Source organism: Mirounga leonina, unplaced genomic scaffold, assembly GCF_011800145.1.
Source record: "Mirounga leonina isolate KUSES-001 unplaced genomic scaffold, KU_Mleo_1.0 Mir_101595, whole genome shotgun sequence".
NCBI lineage: Eukaryota > Metazoa > Chordata > Mammalia > Carnivora > Phocidae > Mirounga > Mirounga leonina.
Window position 1 is genome coordinate 17,610,419 of NW_023270158.1, and position 16,635 is coordinate 17,627,053.

At 36.8% G+C, this 16,635-nt stretch overlaps 1 protein-coding gene and 1 pseudogene across 9 annotated transcripts in view; both read right to left on the reverse strand.

The window, feature by feature from the left end:
* DMD (dystrophin) overlaps positions 1-16,635 on the reverse strand; it is a 1,717,438-nt gene that overhangs the window by 1,457,295 nt on the left and 243,508 nt on the right. The window lies entirely within an intron of this gene.
* LOC118002395 lies at positions 94-15,794 on the reverse strand (annotated as a pseudogene).

The window sequence follows — 16,635 nt, forward strand, 5'->3', positions numbered from 1 at the left end:
TCCCAGGACCCCGGGATCATGACCTGAGCCGAAGGCAGACGCTTAACCGACTGAGCCACCCAGGCGCCCCTCTGGTACATTTGTATAACACAGTGATTTTGTCCAACATTAATAAAGCTGAAAAACCATTGAAATGGATATGCTCTTGTCTCTCACAATACAAATAGCAATTTGCCAGAAAAAGAAACCCCTCCAGTAGTAACACTCATCAGTTGTTTAACCTCAGTGTTTGGTCTATTGAGAGCGGCAGCCTCTTTTCCTTGATGTACGCTCACATCCACACCACTCTGCACCATCACACAATCTGCCCACATCCAGGTCGAGCACATGGATTCATACGCAAGGAGACCATAGTATGTTTCCTGTTGCTCTAGCCAAGTGCGAAGCATGTAGCTAATGATTACCCACTCTAGGTACACAACTAGCAAACACCTCAAGGCAACCATTGCAATGGATGGTTAACTTGCTGAGTGGATTTACTGTTCTAGATCAAATCAGCCTGTATATACACATGTGTGTACATATCTGTGCACACACACACAATCTATGCACATACACATACTCATACACTTTGCTATTTCTTAACCCTCCAAAGCAATGTTTTAATTTTTTTTGAACTCTGTGCAAATGTCTACGTTTTCTACCATTTAAGGCAAAGAGTCTGCAATAAGAAAGGTCAGAAAATAGGCTTATGTTTATCCAAAAGCATTTCACCTTGCACATTACTGGGTTTTTTTAAACACACATAACTTTAAAGTGTGGACATTGAATCCCCAATATCTAAAAAAAAAATCATTTCAGGGCACCTGGGAGGTTCAGTTGGTTAAGCGTCCAGCTTTGGCTCAGGTCATGATCCCTCGGTCCTGGGATCGAGTCCCACATCGGGCTCCTTACCCAGCGGGGAGTCTGCTTCTCCCTCTGCCCCTCCCGCTGGTCATGCTCTCTCTCTCTTTCTCTCTCTCTCCCTCCCAAATAAATAAAATCTTAAAAAATCATTTCTAATGACAAACACAAGTTTTTAAGGAAAAAAGTTGAAGTACAGACACTGGATCCCCAGTATTAAACAAACTTATTTCTATTGACAAACCTAAGTCTTAGGGTGCAGTGGGAGGACCAGAAAACACAGCTTCAAAATTGCAGGGAAGCAAAGTACAACAGGGAAAATAATAAATAACTCAAGTTTACTAACACTGAAACTTTCAACAAGCAAAGTTTCATTTTTTAAAAAAATCTCATAGCAACTCATTTGGAATTTTAAATAAATAAGCTTAGGTTTATTCACAGCTTCTGGTCCAAGCAGAGGTCCTGTGCCATGAGTCTGCTTGCTCTCGGTCAAATTCACTGCTTCTCTCGGTCAAATTCACCGCTTCTCTTGGTCAAATTCACCGCTTAGTCTTCTGATGGGAGTCAGCTTGTTAGGAAGTTACTTGCATCTGTATTTTTGTTCATGAGAATTGGGACTGGACTGCTTGATCTTCTGATATTCTCATAAGACTTCTTCATGAACATTCTGATACTCTTTTGAGCCTGAAGAAAGCTGCCTTTGTTGTGTATCCAGTTTGATAAATCTTCCAGCTACAGTCTCCATCCTGGCATGCAAGGCCATCATACTCAGCACTGAAGCCATCCTTGTCTCACAGGAGACAAGAGCAATATATTTCGTCAAATAATCTGGGAGTTCAATTGTTGAAGAAGGCTCAGTGGAGCCTCTTTAACTCCTTCAATGGAATCAGGACTGGAGTTATTCAGCTTGGCAATTTCCTCTTCTCTTTTAAGGTCCTCTTCCTTTTCTTCAGTTGTCTCAAGGTCGTGCATTTTAATTTGGCCCCATTTCCTTCTGTTTTTAGACTTTTTTGGACTTTTTCCTGAGACACTGAATGGTCTTCCTCCATGGGCTTTGGACACTTCAGTATAAGTGAACCAGAGTTAAGGTTTCCAGAGAAGTCCTGGAGGTATATTTGTCTTGCTAGTCCTGACAGATACTAGTGTTTTGACTAAAACTGTCAACAGGTAGGTCTTGAGTCCCCCGGCCTGCTGGAGTGCTAGGGGAAGTGGAGTTAGAATTTACGATCTGAGGAGGATTGGAGCTGGGCCGGTGAGTTGAAGGCGGCGGCAGAGGGGTAGGGCTGGCAGCGGCTGCAGGGGACAGCAGGAGGCCTGAAGCAGATTGTTCACTGGTGGGATTCAAGTGACCATTTAATGTTGGAGGCACTCGACCTGCTGGTGAGATATTCAAGTTTATTTATTCATTAAAGGATCAATGAAATCTGAATCTCAAAGCTGATTCTGAGAAGAAGCAGGATCTCTTCTAGAACATGCAGGAGATTCTGAATGGCCGGTGCTTGCAGCATTCTGAGACAGAATGAGTGTGCTAGAGAGCTCTGCCTAACGACCTTCTGTCTATTTCTGTCTATTTCACCATATCCGGGCCAGTCTCTTCGAAGCGCTTTTAAAACATAATCCTTTAAGGTATATGAGTGGTCTGTAGGATTCAGATTGGCTACCTGTTGCAGAATTGCTCCGAGGAAGCTCCCTTTTTTTTGACCAACACCGTGTTTCTGCAGCGGAGCCGGCAGCTTGGGTTTTCTGTAGGCCTTCGGAGCCAGTAAGTGAATTACCCTGTCCCTATGTCGCCGCTGAAAAACACTGCGGCTGCCATGTGTCTTTTAAATCATATGTGCAAGGTTTGTGGGGGTTGACCCCTTCCTCTTAGGCACTACATCTGAAACAGCTTGAGGTGCTTTACAAATCTGCACTCTTGTCCCTACATAGGGACCCCCGGTTTGATGACTTCTGTGCTTCGGTCATGGGATTCCTCCACCTGGCTCATTCTTCCTTATGTCATCTCATACGAGTCGTTTGGGGCACCTGCTGTACCTTGATTGTGTATAAATCCTGGGCAATTAAGCTGGGAGGCTCCAGAGCTAGAGAACGTTGGCTGCATGCAGTCAAAGCTGCCCCGAGAGTGGTCTTCACCCACATTTGACCAATAGAAGTTAAAGGCATACATTTCATTGACAGGCTACATGTTAACTAACTAGCATTTAAATGAAAACTTGAAATAAAAAGAAGTTATGGGCTGAAACATGTCTTTTTTTTTTGAATCTATACTTTTATTTGGAAACATTTATATCTTAATGAGAGATGTTAGTTGAAGGATGCATTACAGTGTTATACACACTGTAGTTCCAGTGAGTTAAGAATACAACTATTCCCATATGATAGAAGTATCTCAAAATAGAGATATGTTTTATTTTGTATAGAATTAGGGCTACAAAAAATGTAACTCATATTTTTTACAAATATATTTGGTATCTAAAATAATAAGCCTTGTCATAATTTCTAGCATACTTGATGCTACATGTTTGGATTGATCCACCTAGAACACATTAAAATATGACTCAAAAAATACAAATGTAATTAGCATCATGAAAAAATCCACCTATTTCTAAGAGGCTTGAAGATCCACCCAATTTCTTAAAAATTGTCAAGCCTACCACCCTTTCAAAAAGGGAGTACCATGCATGAGTCAGGAGTAGGCAATAAACATTTTACTAACAACAGTATGAAAATGATCATGTACTCATATGCATCTTAGTCACAAGTGAGTTTTCAGTTTTTATTCAGAAATGTCAATAAAAACGTTATTGTTTTCAACATAATGTAACGATTTTCATACTTTTTATAGTTTCACTCTCTACTCCTTTCGAATGATGTTAGTTTGTGGCAGAAGCCATAGCACTGAAATAATAATGCAAGATAATCAAAGGAAACGTGCTAATATAAACCAATGAATTCAACAATATTAGCCATTTAATTATTACAATGAAGTATTTGGGATTTTTTTCTGAAACATATTAGAAGCACTCTAAGTGAACTCCCTAGTGACCATGTCAGTACACATCAGGTAAAATGGTATGTAACATATCTGTGAATGGATTAGTTGTGAAAAAAATTAGCTTCAGAGAAAATCTTACCTTATAGCCATAAAGTATACTATCTGCCTGATTTGAGGATAAGGATATAAAAGGCCAAACTGTGGGATGTTTATTGCATCCCTTTGACCCCAGTGGAGATGGGAGTCAAGCACGGGAGAGACACACTCAAACTGAAGCACCATCTTCATAAATGAAGGGAAATGTACTGAGACTTCTAAATAAATATAGCATCATCTCCCAACTGAAGTAGCATCTTAGGGTTATAATCTCATAGATTGATGATTACAATTTATTAATTTTAGTAGGATATCCTATTAAATAAGTCCAAATAAAGACCTCCATACACTAGATTCCTTAAGGTTGTTAATTTTATAGAAATTCCAAAATATACTAATGTGATACACTTTGCACTGTAGTTTTTTTTCCACTATATGAATGAGTCACAAAAAACTAATAATACTCTTCTAGATACATTGTCAATCTATTAAGAAAACTGTTTTAAGAAGGGCCTTTGGTATTCTAATAATAATAGATAATTTTGATAATTCATTAAAGGCTTATAACTCAGCCAATCCAATATTTAATTTAACTTGCAGTTAATGAAAGTCTTTAATGCATTCATTCATCCACCATGAATCTGTCTAAACAACAAGTACTTATTGAACACACACTGTGTGTCAAAAATGAACAGAAAAAAAAGTTTAAGTTATGGGCTGGTTATCTGCTGTAAACACTGGGGTGTATATGTCACTTTGAATCAGTATTTTTGTGTGCCTTGGGTAAATACCTAGTAGTGCAATTGCTGGGTCATAGGGCAGTTCTATTTTTAACTTTTGAGGAACCTCCATACTGTTTTTCAGAGTGGCTGCACCAGCTTGCATTCCCACCAACACTGTTACCTTTCTCCACATCCTCGCCAACATCTGGTGTCTCTTACGTTGTTAATTTAGCTGTTCTGACAGGTGTGAGGTAGCATCTCAACGTGGTTTTGATTTGTATTTCCTTGATGCCGAGTGATGTTGAGCATTTTTTCGTGTCTCTTGGCCATTTGTATGTCTTCTTTGGAGAAATGTCTGTCCATGCCTGCTGCCCATTTCTTGATTGGATTATTTGTTCTTTGGGTGTTGAGTTTGATAAGTTCTTTATAGATTGTGGCTACTAACCCTGTATCAGATGTGTCATTTGCAAACGTCTCCCATTCCATAGGTTACCTTTTAGTTTTATTGATTGTTTCCTTTGCTGTGCAGAAGCTTTTTATCTTGACAAAGTCCCAATAGTTCATTTTGCTTTTGTTTCCCTGGCCTCCAGAAACGTGTGTAGTAAGAAACTGCTATGGCCAAGGTCAAAGAGGTTGCTGCCTATGTTCTCCTCTAGGATTTTGATGGTTTCCTGTTTCACATTTAGGTCTCAGCCATCAAGAAGAATGAAATCTTGCCTTTTGCAATGATGTGGATGGAGCTAGAGTGTATTATGCTAAGCAAAATAAGTCCATCAAAGACAAATACCATATGATTTCACTCATATGTGAGATTTAAGAAACAAAACAGATGAACGTATGGGGAAGGGGAAAAAAGAGAGAGAGGGAAGCAAACCACAAGAGCTTCTTAACTATAGAGAATAAACTGAGGGTTGAGGCAGGGAGGTGGGTGGGGGGTGGGCTAAATGGATGATGGGCATTAAGGGGGGCACTTGTGATTACCACTGGGTGTTAGAGGTAAGTGATGAATCACTAAATTCTACACCTGAAACCAATTTTACCATACATGTTAACTAACTAGCATTTAAATGAAAACTTGAAATAAAAAGAAGTTATGGGCTGAATCATGTATCCTTTTTTTTTTAATCTATGCTTTTATTTAGAAACATTTATATCTTAATGAGAGGTGTTAGTTGAAGGATGCATTACAGTGTTATACACACTGTAGTTTCAGTGAGTTAAGAATACAACTATTCCCATATGATTGTACACACACATTTACAAAGACTTATATCTTAATGAAAGACGATGTTAGTTGAAGGACATATAATATGCATTGTAGTTTCAATGAGTTCAGCACAGAACTATTCCAATATGTATCTACAGTTATGTTTTGAAACATTTATACCTTTTTTAAGTTTTTATTTAAATTCTAGTTAGTTAACACACAGTGTAATATTAGTTTCTAGTGTACATATAGTGATTCAACACTTCCATACATCACCCTGTGCTCACAACAACAACAAGAGCACTCCTTAATCCCCATCACATATTACACCCATTCCCCCACCCCCCTCCCCTCTGGTAACCATAGGTTTGTTCTCTACAGTTAAGAGTCTGTTTCTTAGTTTGCCTCTCTCAATTTTTCCCCTATGATCATTTGCTTTGTTTTTTAAATTCCACATATGAGTGAAATCATATGGTATCTTTTTCTGATGGACTTATTTCACTTAACATAATATTCACTAGCTCCATCCATGTCATTGCAAATGGCAAGATTTTATTATTTTTGGTGGTTAAGTAATATTCCATTGTGTATGTGTGTGTGTGTGTGTTTATACCCCACATCTTCTCTATCTATTCTTCATTCAATGGACATTTGAACTGTGTCTCCTTAAAATTCATATGTTGAAGGGGCGCCTGGGTGGCTCAGTCGGTTAAGCGTCTGCCTTCAGCTTGGGTCATGATCCCAGGGTCCTGGGATCAAGTCCCGCATCAGGCTCCTTGCTCAATGGGGAGTCTGCTTTTCCCTCTGCCTGCTGCTCCCCCTGCTTATGTTCTCTCTCTCTCTCTTAAATAGATAGATAGATAGATAGATAGATAGATAGATAGATAGATAGATAAAATCTTTAAAAATTTTTCATATGCTGAAGCTCTACCCCCCTCTACTACAGAATGTGACTGTATTAGGTGACAGGGCCTTTATAGATATGACCTTTACATAGGGATTTTAAGTTAAAATGAGGCTGATCTAATCTAATCTGACAGGTATCCTTAAAAGAAGAGGAAATCTGGACCCACAGAAAGACATGAGGGACATGTGGGCACATAGGAGAGATCATGTGAGGACACAGTGAGAAGACAGCCATCTGCAAACCCAGGAGAAAGGCCCCAGAAGGAACCAAACCTGCCAATACCTTGATCTAGGACTTCAAGCCTCCAGAACTGTGAGGAAAACAATTTCTGTTATCTAGGTTACCCAGTCTTTGGTATTTTGTTATGGCAGCCCTAACAAACTAACACAAAAGACATATATAAGAGGGACTGATTCCATGGCATTACAAAATAGCTCACAAAACTAAAGTTGTTGAAAGTAAAGATGTATTTATTACAGTGGGAAAATTTTAGAAAATGCATTACAATTACTAGAGTAAAATTATTAAAAATTATTTAAATAGAAGAGATTTTTAATAATTTATTGTGATTCAACTTCCCAAATATATAAACACTATCACTCTGTAATTTTGTGTTTTATGTGGGGAAGACACAAATATCTTGAGCTAAACAACTTAGATTTAAGTGTTAGGTCAGTCAATTGCTTGGATTACCAACACGTGTATGTCTTCTCAAATTACAAAAATAAAAACTTTTTTTAAAGATTTATTTATTTATTTTAGAGAGAGAGAGAAGAAAGAGAGAGTGAGTGGGGGCAGGGGTGGGGAAGAGCAGAGCATGAGGGACAAGCAGACTCCCTGCTGAGCGCAGAGCCTGACACACAAGGCTCAATCTCATGACCCTGAGATCATGACCTGAGCCGAAATCAAGAGTTGGACACTCAATCACCAATTGAGCCACCCAAGTGCCCCAAGGAAAAAAAAAATTAAACACGACATTCTTTTGTAATGATTCGGGCAATTCTTTGAGGGTTTTTTTTAATATTATTATCCCACCTCCCAAACAAAATCAAGTGACTTTCTGGAAATTTGTGGCTAAATCATTTCCTTTCTCTCAAAGACAATAATCATACCAACCCCTGAAAGAACTGCTACAAATATTAAGCAAGATTATATATTAGAAAGCAGTTTTAATTTGAACTGAGTTATGTAAGTGTTAATAGTTATTTACATTTTGTTTGATCATTGTGTTTATTTCAAATCTTCCAAGACCCAGCAAGGGTCATCTATTTTACCCTACTCACTCTAGAAAGGTACTTACTAAATCTTCACAAGTAGTTGTTTATACTTCAAATATATTCTTCTTTAAAGATTTCCAACACAAGAGAGCATACCTACCCTTTATTAGCACATTCCACTGGTTAAACCTATCTTACTCTCAGAAAACACTCAATGAACTGAATCTAAGTCACTTCTGTTATAATGTGGGCAGGATGCTTTTTACTCACCTCAGTAAAATTAGATAAGTGAATTAGAAATTGCTTGCTCATATGCTGTACATGTCTGCCCACAGGTAGATTTTTGTAATGCCGTATGCACAAATATAAATAGATGTACACAGTGCTTGAATTTATGGATTTATCTGGTTGTTCCTTAGATATATTGGCCCTAATTTGAATTACAAAGAATAGAACTAAGCAATTGGAAGATTATCAGTCAGCTCTATAATCACTCAAAGATGCTGGTTCCTATCATTGCCTAAAGGGATGTAACAAGTCTAAGAGATTGGATCGAATGGGATTGACAGAAAGCTAAATAATTTTTTTAAAGAATCACTGCATTAGGATTAGAAACCTCTAGAGAAAAAAGTATTTCTCTGAGTTTCCATTTAAGTATATGAATCCTTTGAGCTTTTAGAAGTAATGCATATTTTTGTAAAGCTATGAAAACAGTATGTACATAAATGAAAATGAATTATAACATCTCATGAAGTGATAAGAAGAAATTAATTTTTATTTATGTTCTCATTCTATCTCAGTAGTAAGAGAAGCTAAATGTCAGTTTACTTACTCTAACACACTTTCATGGGCTAAATCACAACTCCATTATCATCTGTGCTTAGATCTGCAGTGGGGAAGCTTTCCCCCTCCCATTTAATTTATAGCCCATATCGTTATACACGCCAAGGACATTTCTCATCTGAGTTCCTTTGTTTGGTTGAGTTGGTTTTTCAAAGCAAAAGTGAAAACTGGCTATCAGAGGAACATTTGGGTAAAGGCAACTGAGGAAAATTTGACAAGCCTAGAAAGTAAAACTTAAGTATCTTGACCCTTGAATTTATTGAGGCCAAGGATAGAATGTGAGAGCTGAACTGTGCCCATCAAGACCAGCATGAAGAAATAAAGCGGTCCCAGGAGTCTGTCCACTAAGAAAGGAACATAGACCACACAACACAGCAGCAACTGGGATTTATGAGAAAGGGAGACACCAGAGAGCCCATCTCATTTTATTTTAGTTTCAGACCCTGGGATATATTCCCCAGCTAAATGACTTTTATGTGTAATGAGGCTTCTGAAAATTAACATTTTTTATTTTTCTTTCCTACTTAATAAACACAGCAGAGTTAAAAAGGATAAGCAACTTCACCTTACCTATGGCAACGTGGAAATAACAGCAAGTAACTCATCGAAAGATATGAACTAATACCCATCACGAGGCTAGAAATGGGGCAGAGTAACTACTGACTACTGTTTAGCCAACTCTATGATTCTCTTCTCAATTTTACATGCTTCCACAAACTGCTAACCAAAGCAGCATATTATAAAATGGCACGCCTTGTATCTTCACTGTCTAACATACGATCCAGGGTGGAAAAATGTGTCCGATGTACTGGGAAACACTTATTGTAGGTTTCTCTGAAATTCTCATTCTTACTCCTGTTTAAATGATCCTGTAGTACTTCCTGACCAAACTCAAGGAACCTGTGAAGGTATACTTGCCACCTCTAAAGGTGCAGTTTACAGGTGACCCGGACACGGAGAAGAGTTAGTAGCTTATCTAAGGCCACAGAGGCTTGTCTAAGGCCACAGAGGCCACAGGATTGAGTTTCTGGGATCTGACCTCAGATCCAGCTGGCTACAAGCCTGTGTTCTTTCATGATGTCATTTACTCAGCAGAACATGCAACATTCAATATGCCTTGTAATGCGTGCTACAGAACCTAGTGAGACGTACAGATGCTGAATCCTTTTTGAGTATTTTCATATTTAATTTTGGCAGAAGTTTGACTAGACTTAATCACACATTTTATCTAACCTACTTAACAAGGATTTGAAGCCTAATGTTATAATTTCATCTACGAACATTTTTGACATTTTACCTCCTTATTTGTTTAAAGTATTTTTTTTTAAGATTTTATTTATTTATTTGACAGAGAGAGACACAGTGAGAGAGGGAACACAAGCAAGGGGAGTGGGAGAGGGAGAAGCAGGCTTCCGCCGAGGAGGGAGCCCGACGTGGGGCTTGATCCCGGGACCCTGGGATCATGACCTGAGCCGAAGGCAGACGCTGAACGACTGAGCCACCCAGGCGCCCCTGTTTAAAGTATTTTTAAAAATCAGAAAATACTTACACTCCCAGATCAATAACATGTGCTCTTTCACAAAGTCATTTTTCAAAGGTAAATATGACTGATTCGTTAATGAAATTTTGTCTTGGTGATTATGCTAAAAACATAGTAAGATTTTTAACTTGAAGAAGCATGTTCCCTTGTGCCATTACAGTCAGATCCATATATTATTTCTGAGTTTATAAAGTGCTAATGAATAAAGCCAGAAAGGCCGAGTTGTTGATGCATTATTTGCAGGCTATTATTTAATGTTCTGTGGCAGCTTAATAAACTCTGTACTCTCCAGCTCCCAACAGTCTATTCAATTGGGATACCAGGAAATAAAGAGTAGGAGTCCTAAGGAGCATTCCAGCATGAGAGTATCCTTTCCAGTGTCCACTGGATTCCTGGGCATTCTTTGGCAATTTAAGGTTTTACTGTTCCTGACTGTTTTATGCCTTACGGTCTCTGGACTTCTTGAGGGGGGTCTCCTTATCGTTGTGCTTAATGCAATATATGAATTTCACATAGTATACAAATGTCTCAAAGCTCCATAACACCTCTGTAGTTACTGATACAGGGATTTTCTCCTAAGTATTGTCTTAGAACCTTTTTTTTTTTCTTTCTTCTTCATTAAATACCTGCCTACCAGTCATTTATGGCAACAAGAGAGCTATTTATGGTAAATCTGAAGAGCCACAGGAGGTCAGAATCATATGTGAAGTCCTGTCTTCTCCACCTCAAATTCTAGATCTTTACTACTTACAATGGGCATTAATCGTATAGCAGCATCTCTGAATCTGCTCACCTCGTACACATCTCCAGGCCTGAAGTACAGATTGCCTGGATTCTTGTCCCAGTTCTACTGTTGCCCAACTCAGTAATATCTCTCCACAAACACTTAATCATGTTATGGTTTAGATTTCCACTAGTGAACGGGAGATACTAGTATCTGGCCTGGTAGCCTCCTAGCCAGGTCAACAAATGTGAAAATGCTCTGAAAATGGTGATAAATTATTGAGATACAAGTATCTCAACTTTAGAGCTTAGTTGGTGGAAAATTAGCTTTTGTTTCCAGATGTGGTAAGTCTGGATATAATACAGAATATAATACAGGATATAGAAAAACATTTCAACATGACACTAAAACGACTAGTTTTTCATATTTTACCTACAGTCTGTTATGGCTTATATTTTATACAAGAGTTGAAAATCTTTGACTTTTAAATTCTAAAACAGGAACATAATCCATTATATGTCTTATTTGTAATCAAGTGAGTGGAAAACAGATATCCCTCTATGCCTCATTCTAACTCTATGCACTGAACTATTCCATCTATAAGAAATCACAAATTCTAAGGTATATGCACAATAAAATGTACAAAATAATCTAGGTATAAGAGAATGGGGAATAATGGGGATTGTAGCTAATTGGAGAGCTCCTGCTAAAGGTGGCAGAGCTATTTAATTCTTACTGAGGTTAATAGATAGGAGAACAGGCAAAGGATCACCAGATCAGTGGCTTTTTCTACAGACGTTAGACATTTATAGTTTCATATCACATTTCCTAAACTTCAAACATTGATAACTAATAAAAACATTATTAAATACCATGTGGATTAAACAGAACCTTATTTGAATATACTTGTAACTTTATTTTATTTTTTTAAAAGATTTTATTTATTTGAGAGAGTGAGTGAGAGAGAGAGAGCACAGGAGCAGGGGGAGAGGGAAAGGCAGAGGGAGAAGCAGGCTCCCCGTTGAGCAGGGAGCCCGACACGGGGCTCGATCCCAGGACCCTGGATTATGACCTGAACCGAAGGCAGACGCTTAACCGAATGAACCACCCAGGCGTCCCTGAATATACTTGTAATTTTAGGGGCAAAACACAAATTCCTAGAAAGACATAAACTACTCAAACTGACACCAAAAAAAAAATGGAAAATGGAGAAGAAACGGGAAGGTGGAAATGAAAAATGGAAAGTCTTATTTAACTATATTTAAGTTTTCATTTAAAACTTCTCCAGTAAAGAAAGTTCTAGGCACAAATGGCAAGTTGCGAAGCCTGTACAATCAAGCACTTAAACCTAGCAACAACCTATGACAAGGAAAACAACAGGCCAATCTCTCTCATGGACCCAATGGGAAAATTCTAAATCAAAGGTTAGCAAATGATAGCAAAGAAATCTAGCAACAAATAAAAAAGATTATACATATCATCATCTATGTTTGGCTTACATCAGGAATGCAAGGGTATTTTAGCTCTAGAAAATGAAGCAGTGTGATTTTACATATTAAGAGAATAAAGAAGAAACTAATATGATCATTTCAAGTGATCCTGAAAAAAAATGTTTGCTAAAATCCAGCACCCAGTAATGATGAAGCCTTTTAGAACATTAGGAATAAAAATCATCTACAACAAACCTATAAGAGATATCATACTTTATGGTGATTTACTAGAAGCCTCACCTCTGAGACCTAAAATGAGAAACAGATCAACAATAATCTCATTGTACTAGAGCATACAGCACAATAAGGCAAGAAAGACTGATTAAATGAACAATGATTGGAAAGGGAGAAGCAAAACAGTAATTACAAACAACCTGTATACGTACATCTGAGTGGTGCGACAGATAAACTATTCAAATTATAAGTAAATTTAGCAATGATCTCTGAATACAAAGCCAAGGAATAAAAATCAAGGAGTATTTCTCCCTATAAGCAAAAGACAGATAGAAAATGAAATTTTGAAAAGCTCCATTTACAGCAACAGCAAAAATAACGAAAAATATCAATTAAGGAATAAATCTCATAAAAAGTCTAAGACCCACTATCCTGGAAACCATAAACCATTATTGGGAGAAAATAAAGGCCTAAATAAATCAAAGGCTATTCCATATTCATGAACTGAAGAACTTTACATAATAAAGATATTAGTTCACCACAAATTAATATGTATAGTCAATAAACCCCAATTAAGATCATAGCAGGATGCGGGGGGCAGACATGGAAATGTGAATAAACAAAAATAGCCAAGTTAATCTTTTAAAAGGAGAAAACAAATGTGACAGGTTTACATTAACTAAGATAGAGTTTCCTTCAGCTTGACTAAACTTTGGCTATAGGCCCCTTCCTCTTCTTAGAGCACTTACTTTAGGGAATTAGCAATTGTAAATTTTTCTCTGCTCCTTTGAGATGTAAATCTTCTACAACCCAAGAATGTCTTTCTCAAGGACCTGAAAGCCATCCCTTTGAAATGAAATTATCAAGAAAGATAGTGCCCCTGTGTCCCAAACTCTGAGAGGGTAGGAGCCTAATTCTGATCAGGGACAATTAAGCAAACAGAGACGGCATAACCACATTGACTACCCAACCTCACAAAGGTCCTCCAGTACTTTTATGTCAGCTCGTTCCAGCACTTACAAACTCGTCTGCATTTTGTTCAGGGGAACTGAGTTAAATCTCTTCCCTATTACAATAGTCTTGATCTCTAATTGAAATAGTCTTGAATAAATTCCTCCTTGCCCATTGTACCAACTGGTTCAATTTTTCTTGTACAATACTACCAGATGTCAAAATTTATCATAAAGCCATAGTAATTAAAACAATGTGGTATTGTCATAACTACAGGGAAATGTACAAATGAAACTTGATTGGAGTCTATAAAGTGACCCATATATGTATAAGCATTTTATTAAAAGTGACAATGGGGGGGTGGGAGGATGGGTTAGCCTGGTGGTGGGTATTGAGGAGGGCACATTCTGCATGGAGCACTGGGTGTTATGCACAAACAATGAATCATGGAACACTTCATCTAAAACTAATGATGTAATGTATGGGGATTAACATAAGAATAAAAAAAAGTGACAATGCAGAACATTAAGAATTGTCTTTGAAATAAATCATGTTATTTTAGTTTGATCTAAATGGGAAGAAAATGGACATTCATTCCTTCCTCACACCAGAAATACTAGATGGATTGTAATATGAAAGGTAAAGCAATTAAGTCTCTATATGACAATTCAGGAGAATATATTTTGGGTCACAGAGTAGAAAATTTTATTTTTAAGCTCAGAACAAAAATACACTAACCATAACAGAAAATACTTAAGTAGAGTATATTGAACTTAAAACTTCTGTTTATTAAAAAAGATATCATTAAAAAGTAAAAGGGCAAGGCACCTAGTAAAAGCAAAAAAAAAAAAGAAGAAGAAGAAGAAGAAAGAAAAAAAGAAATTGTAACCTAGATATCAACAAAGGATTAAAATCCTGAATACATATTTTAAATAACTACAAGTCACTAAGAGAAATACACATAATCCAACAGGCATTTCAAAAAAAAAATAGATATTTCAAATAGCTAATGAAACAACTGTCATTATGTTTTTAATCTTATAAGTCATCACTACATGCAAATGTTCACAAGAAATGCCATTATAAAACCACCATCAAGGCTCACATTAACAATCTGACAATATCAAGTACTGACGAGGATGTGAAACAATTTGTACCTTTATCCACTACTGATGTGAGTATAAATTTATGCATCAACTTTGGAAAACTCTTTTGTAATGCCTATAAAGCTAAATATGCATATACCCAGTAATCCAGCAATTGCAATCTTAGGTATATACTCAATACAAAAGCATACATATATTCATGAAAATATACGTACAATTATGTTCACAGCAGTGTTATTCATAATGATCCCAAACTGGAACCAGCCCAAATTTTCTGAACAGTAGAATATATAATTAAATTGTATATTCACAAGAAGGAATACTATTCAGCCATGAAAATTAATGAACAAACGTGATATGCATCATGGATGCAACTCACAAACACATCATTGAGTGAAAAAAAGGCAGTTACAAAACTATATATTATGCAATTGCATTTACATTAGGTTAAAAATAAAACTATTCTGAGGCATTATAAATCAGGATAAAGGTTAACTTTGAGGAAGTGTGAAAAGTTTATGACTATGATAGGGTTTGATAGGATTGTCTCAATTGTTGGCAACATATTATCTTTTTATTTGATGTGGAACTACAGGTATGTTACCTTTGTGATGTCTTGACCTAAAATTATGATTTGTGTACTTTTCTGGGTGCTCTGATCAAAAAAAAGTTTTTAAGTGTGCCATAATATGAAGGTTAGGGGTTTTTTAGAGCCCATAAAGGCCGGAATTCTCTTTAGACCATATTAGAATTGTATTCATAAAGAATGTCATCATTTCAATATATTCATATATATACACTTATATTCATAAAAATATTATTCTATTATACTTGCATATATTTCCCCTGTACTAATTTTCTCAAAATCACATAGTAATTTTCTTCTGTGAAATTGAGAGATTAGGAGAAATCACACAGATCTGGATACCAGTCCCAGCTCTGCCACCTGAAAGCTGCGTGAACTTGGATTTAACTCCATTATGCATTGACTTTTTCATTTGTGAAATAGGGAGAGTATTACATACAAAGTATATAAAATTTTTGGGAAATGAGCACACAAAAGTGTTAATAATTATAATTATTGTTTCATGGGCAACAATTGTTGACACTTGGCTTAGTGAAATTATTTCCATTAGATTTAATTTTTTTTTAAATATGCTTTTTATTCACCAAGTATAGAATTAGGAACTAGAGAGAAACATCAAAAATATTTTCATCCATATTCTTCTTCATAAATAATCTCTATTTCTCAGTTCTACAGTCTTTTTTAACATTCCCTAGACTTTTTTCCTCCCCAAATTATCCCAAAGGTATATACTATAAGTACTTTTAATTGCATTCCCCATTTTCAAGCCATGATAGAGAAGAGGACATTAGAGCCTTTCTGACCAGCTACTTTTTAGCAGACTATTTTCCTTCCAAACAACAGAGACATAATTATGATATGAAGTGGCTCAAATAGGGAGTTGTCATGTAGAAATAACAGCCTTACGGAGAAAAAAATTGAACTGAGTTTTCTACATAAAGTAGTTTTCAAAGCAGACGACAAACATGACTATTCTGAGTAACAGGAATAGCATATACAAAGACAGTGACATAGTATCAGAAATGGCTTATAGAAATAGAACATAGGTTAGGGGATATGTGGGAGCTAAGAGAAGACACGTATTGAGAGACAGGTAGGGGTCAGGCAATAAAAATCTTTGCAGGCCTAAGTGATCAGACTCTAGAGAATGGAAAGCAACTAAAGATTTTAAGCAGAGGAGAAACTGTAATAAACAGCTTTTGAGAGCTCACACTGACTTTAATGCAGAAATTGG